Source organism: Pinus tabuliformis, chromosome 9 (genome assembly GCF_031772625.1).
Source record: "Pinus tabuliformis cultivar Carrire ecotype Pingquan chromosome 9, CPIR1, whole genome shotgun sequence".
In the NCBI taxonomy this organism is placed as follows: domain Eukaryota; kingdom Viridiplantae; phylum Streptophyta; class Pinopsida; order Pinales; family Pinaceae; genus Pinus; species Pinus tabuliformis.
The window spans coordinates 1,105,535,476-1,105,542,115 of record NC_142307.1 but is presented as its reverse complement, the minus strand read 5'-3'; positions in this window follow the sequence as shown (position 1 = coordinate 1,105,542,115).

The following is a 6,640-nucleotide window of genomic DNA, read 5'->3' as shown; positions in this document are numbered from 1 at the left end:
TTCATCTAAATAATGTGATATTATAAGGCCATTGAGCCTATTTTACTCTCTTGAAACCTTGGCTTTCCTTTGTAAGAGAATAGAAAATATAAAATAGTTGTTGCTTGTAGGGATCTTACTCACTTTGTCATAGACAATTCTGATTGGAAAATTAAGTGCATCGAATTTCAATTGACTGTAGTGGGCTAATGGACTATGACTAAGTCTTCTCAATTGTTAAATTTGAATTACAAACCACTCTCTCAATAACATTATCAGGCTTAGTATTGGTGAGTTCACAATCATTGATACAGGTTTCCCCTCTGGTTCAGACGCTGACTAAAGGTTGTTTTTGCTCCAACTTTCTGCTCATGGTTTAAATAACTTTATCTCTCCATGGTAGCATAGATTGCACTCTTTCTTCCCAAGGTTGTAATTCACTTTCTAGGGCCTACCCATTTTAGGCCAACTCCACTTTTATTTGTTACTATGTCATTTTGTTTTTTTTCTCTTTTGGAGATATTCCCTAGTAACTATATTCTCTGTCATCATTTATTTATTATTTGAGTCCCATTGATCTATTTTTGTCATTAATGGATAAAAATGAAATTTCTATTTCTGAATGTCTTGATTTTATTTGGAATATGTCAATTTATTCTTGTGATAAACTAATGTTTTAGTGATAAGACTGATTTTATTCATTATATACCAATCTAATAGACCAATGCCTTTGCACAACCTTACAAGAAAATACTATCTTGTAACTATTTTCAAGTATCTTGTCTCAAACTACAGTATTCATATGTTGAACTGGTACAGATGTCCCATCATATATTATTAAATCCAATACCTATCATTCATGATAATTCCCATACAACCATCATCCCCCTTATTTATAATATAATAATTATCACATGTTGAGAATATTCTTACATTGAGACATTGGTATCACAAAGCAGAATATGAGAATACAATATTAACTTCACACTACTATGTTATAACAATAAATAATTTTCTAGGTGTCTAAAATAAGTGAAGATTTATGCTTGGTATTGATGTTATGAGATTTGGCACGGAGTTGCAAGTGTTACAATGTATCTTCGAAAACATTATACTCAACTTAAACTCACCAAGACTTGCTCTAAACTGACAAGTTCGACCCCTACGAGTCAAACGAACCATAAGATAAAATTCTCAAGGTTTTCATTTCCTTTATATTTATATTTTAACCCTTCTACTTAAATTCAGAAAGTTTAGTTTTCCTTTATGTTTCTCTTTTTACCATTTTACTTATATTTTATATTATCATTAATAATTATAGAAAGGGTAAGAATGAGATTGACAAAAAAGAAAGGGGAGATGGAAGTTGAGTTGGAAAAGAAGCATTGGAGTTAGACTGAAGATGAAACATGGGTTGTTTATATGGCCTCTTGTCCTTTATAGTAGAAGGAAAGAAATAGGATCGAGGCCAAGGGCTTCAATAAGTGAACCCATCCACATGAGTAGAGTACAGTTTTGAATAGTGTTAGAAGAATACTCAAGTACCAGGTCTATCCATATTTGGTGCAACATTGTCTATAAGAAGGTAGAGGATAGTTCCAAATATGGTGAGAAGAAGACTGTATATGTGATTAATTTCTTCAACACTATTTTTCTTCATTTAACTTAAAGTATTTAAGTACTACAAAATCAGATTTAATGCATAGTGAAATAGAAAAAAAAGATAACGACATTAATATCCACAAAATTAATTAAGCTCCTTGCTGGTGAATCGATTTAGCCATAGGATGAGCTTTTACATATCAAACATATGGTCCTCTTTAGGAGAATGGCTGACTAGCTAGGAGAGATTTTGTCAGTACACATACCATGGTGATAATACCAAAGGCTACTTAATCTATGTTGAATGATTGAAGTTTCCAAAAACTAGTACTATATTTATCAAAGTATGCCAACTTAGCTCATCAAGAAACATGCTAAGGATGGAGAGTAAGAATATGACTTGGACTGGGAAAAAGCCCAGAAAATAAAAAGTAAAAAGTTTCTTAAAATTTCACCCAAACTTTTTTGTCAAGGCTTTGTTGTTTGAAATCCTATGCGTCTAAACAATGCCTATATTATTCCTGAGTTCACATTTGAATTGCGAATTTTTTCTAGGACAGTTCGACTTGGTCTACTTTTGGCACTAATCCACATATGAGTCATAAGCCTTTCCTTGGCAATGAATGGATTGTTACATGAATCCTCCCACAGATTCTAATATCCCAAGCATAACTCTCTCTATTCTTCCTATCTACCCATGCCCATTAAACAACATTCATGCCACCATGGTCCTACCTGGATAACAGGAGTAATAATCCAACCAATTATTATCTAGAAAGTTTAGCATTTATATCCTTCACCAATTAGATGTGCAAATCCACCAAGTCCACAAAGGAGGGAGTTTTGGCCTATGTGCAATGATGATGCTTACATACGTTGATTCACCAGTTGAAGATCATACGCCAAAACACTGGTCAATTTCAGAGTGGGAAGGGTGAGAGAGTTCAACTCTTAGGTGAGCAAATGGTTGAATGCGTAAGAAAGATCAACATTGGGTGCTATAATTGTTTGAAGTTTCACTAAGGATTTTTTCCATATAGATTTCAAAGAAAGAGAGCGAACTAGCTATAATTGTATTGGAACTAGCCTTGTTAGAATCCTTGTGGGACTTATTACTTGGGGTATCCAATGTGCTTCCCAATCAGCCAAAGGGATGTTCTACATTAGAACTGTGTGCCCCTTTGTGAGCCTTGTCCATAGTCACGCTGCTCATGTCTAAGGTAGGTGAAGGTGGCTCAAATATTACAAGAAATCCTTCTTGCAGGAGCAAAAGCATAAAAAACATACATAGTAGGGAATTTAGTAGCTTGGGATCCACTTACATAGATACATCCTATTAGTAGTTATGCTATGGGCCTGGTAACTTGGGAGCCAGAAGGAGGAGGGAAAGAAGCTAGTCATGGGGAAAAAAACAACGTATCAATTCAAGTTCATCTAGTGAGGTTAGATCAAATATGCCAGGGCCATTGAAACCATTTTTTGATTCACCAAGGAGTGAAGTGAATATGACACTGCTGAAATGCTAGCATAGTAGTGAGGGGCCTCTTTATATTCACCCACCCAATATCAAAGTAGCTAGGTAGATTATATTGATGAAAAAGTTTATTGGTGTGATCCCTTGACCTCATTACCAGGTTTGGATCACTTACCTATTAGTTGCATCACTTACCTATTAACAATAACCTGAATTCCCCTTGCTAGGCTGCTTTTTGCCTTGTCGAACCCACTCTGTTCAATACTTAGGATAGATATGTACTTATGATAGAGCTTCCATCACTGAAGGATCAATACTTCCATGCTCCTCAATTTGATGGGAACTACTTTTAGAGGATACAAACTACTATGTTATTGTTTCGGCCTAACTCCTACTTGGGTGGCAGTGCCCAATCACACTTCTTATATTCAACCAAGACATAGGGAAAGCTATGAAAATTTTCATGTTAAGAAATAATAATATCCTGGAGAGCCTTAGAGAGATGGCTAAGCAACCCACCAGCTCAAGGAGCACCCCTCCCTTCTTTCGTGAAAATGGTAAGACATCAATTCAGTTTGTTACCATTTTCATTGTTGTCTTGCATGTTGTCCACACTTGTAAATGTGTCTGTTCTAGCATCCAAGGTTGAATAGAACAAACTCATGATAGAATATTGTGTAGAAAGTCTGAATAAGAGTTGGTTTGTCATGTGTCTCATTGTCTCAATAAAGGTGCCTACTACCACTATCTCTTTGGTCTAGGTCTGAAAATCCTTCTAACCCTCCACCTTTTACTAGTTGACCTTGTGTGTTATTTTGTGGTTTTGTATTACCCAGGTTTCTTATTAGAGGATTTTAAGTTAAACAATGAGTAGCTGGGGGTTGTGCTCATTCGCTAGATACCTACCTATTCACCTTGCTTGCTTACTCTCTCTTTTCTTTTGGTCGTCATTGTTGATGAAACTGGTAAATTTGATAGTGAAAGGGTGGTGTATCAGACCTTCCCCTACCCCTTGCTTTAGTGAGGGTCATGCTTTGAGTCTCCCTTCAATCATCTTCCCTTTGGTTTAAGGGAGGCCCAACCTGAGCTTAGGTGGCACCAAGGCTAGTATGACTCATGAGTCCATGTCATACCCAGCAAGTCCTGCTTCACAAAACATAATCGAATATTGTATCTAGTCAAAAGTTCAGAATGGTCCACAATTTCTTGAAACAAAAAATGATTTGTTAAATTGGTCAAGCCAGAAATATCTAGTGGTGTTTCCTTGATCAACAATAATAGATGTTGTCTAAATAAATAAATTTGATCTTCCCTGTAGGATGTTGCTTATAGAGCTTTAGAAGACACCCTCGATAGAAAGAAATATGCATTTGATATATGGGATGGGGAGATATAAAAGAGGGAAGTAGCTAGAGGTGGGGTGGAAATGGAGGTAGAATATGGTTTGGTGGTTTTTGAAATGAGGATTCCTAGGAGGAAATCCAACAAGCAAGCTTGGCAGTGGCTGGGCTATTTCTTCTGGTGAGTGCTTTTTTAATTTGAAACTTTCAATTGGTCAGTACTTGTGAAACTAAATTCCCTTTAATGATTCTTATAGTAGTGGAGTCATCTCTTTGTTTAGTGTGATAACATATTTTCCTTTTGTACTACTAATAATAGCACTACTGGAGTGACTACCTGGTGACATGCTACTTATGTTTATGTTCATTCGTTTTTTGATGACCTATACCATGTTCTTTGGACAATAAGTTATACTTTCCCAGGGTAATTCAATGATGTTAGTTGCATCGGAACACCATATTTGTTTTCTTGCGAGGATTTAGAAATGGATTGAATTCAATTTCTTTTTCTCAATCCGGAATAAGAACTAAATTAGTTTCTAGCTTTAAATATAACTCGAAAGCTCAAGATGACACACATGTTTCTGGCAAAGCTAATGTTATTAGGAAATAGTAGCTGTAATTATTTCATATTTTGAGTGTTATCTCCTATTAATACAGGGAAATCAATTTTACATATCTCTTCCAGCAAGTCATACTTGGCAGCAAGTGAGTCATGTAGGTTCTTCCTGGTATAGACCTTGACCACTCCATAGCTTCTAGATAATTTACCTACCAAAGAGTCCAACTCACAGGTATATGGAGAAACTCTTAGGTGTCAAATGTAAATGCCAAATGGGAAAACCAATACTCATTTTGGATGATATTTTCTGCCAAGTTATTGCCGAGACTGAGCATAACGCTTACACTTTGGCTTTGCATATTTTTTTTTTGATTGAATTTTTTAATGCTCGCAAGAGAGCCACTAAAGAAGGGATATATACAATGAAATTTTTGTAACAAATCTATTAGTGGGGGTGTAAACTACCAAAAATACCATTTCACTCAAAGACAAGAATAAATGTAAGAGAATTCCCAAGTTTGACTATAGATGCCTATATTTTATATGTTATTGAAGCTACAAAAGAAAAAAAAGGAAGAAAATTAAAAGCTACAAAAAAAGGGAAAAGAAATAGTAAAGGGTTGAAATTGGTGGTGCTTATGTTTTCCTTGTCTACATCGCATCGTTAAACTAGAAAATGCAAATGACATTTCTTATTCTCTTGAGTTCCTTTACGTTCCCTACCAGCGTACACCCCTAGTCCTCTTAATGTTGGTTCTTATTCTTATTTTATATGTTTATTTGCTAACTCATGGGTTTTATACAAAAAGTGCAAGATATGGACCATGTGAATCTCATTATGAAGAACATATTTCACTCATTAAACTCATGAAATGACATGTTGAGGGCCTACACCCATTGTATGCTTAGGTAGTTTAGGTAAAACAACGAGACCCTATAACAGGTAAAATGAAAATTTCTAATCCTCAAAGAAGTAGGCTTGTGTGGGAGACATGATTGAGCAAGTTTAATGCCTTTTGGAAAGTCACTATTCATTTAATATCCATTCATGCAACTTCATGTAGTGTAAAGTATAATTGGTCATTCATGAGGTGGGTGTATGCTGATAGGCATTCACGGAAAACAACAGATAAAGCTCAGAACATGATTTTTTTTGCCTCACATGTGAGGCTTGACCTTTGATTCTTTATTGAGGAATAAGAGAAGGATGTAGAGTTTTCTTCCAATGGTGAGGATAATGTCCTCAAAGAGGTTTTCTCAGATTTGGTAATGTAACATTTTAAACGTAGGAGTTTAGGATTGGATTCTTTGTATTGTTCTCTTTTCCTTTGTTACCATTTCCAGGGTTTTTGTTTTAAGGGGAGGAAGAAAAGAGAAAGGAGGAGAAACCCTATGGCTATTAGTTTCTCAAGCTCTACTATTGATCTTGTACATGAGTTTTGTTGTTAATACTCACACATCCTTTTCATAATTGATTTTGTTCGTTGAGGCAGTGGAACTACAAATTCTGGTCTTATATATTTAGGGTTGTTATATAACATCTACCTTTTCTATTAGATCAACACACTGATTATTTCCTATTTTATATGGGAATTTATGAATACAAGTAGAGCTATTCTTGTGATATGAACATTTTTGTGTACAACTGCAATTTTCCAATGCATGGGATTGTCTAAGCAACCA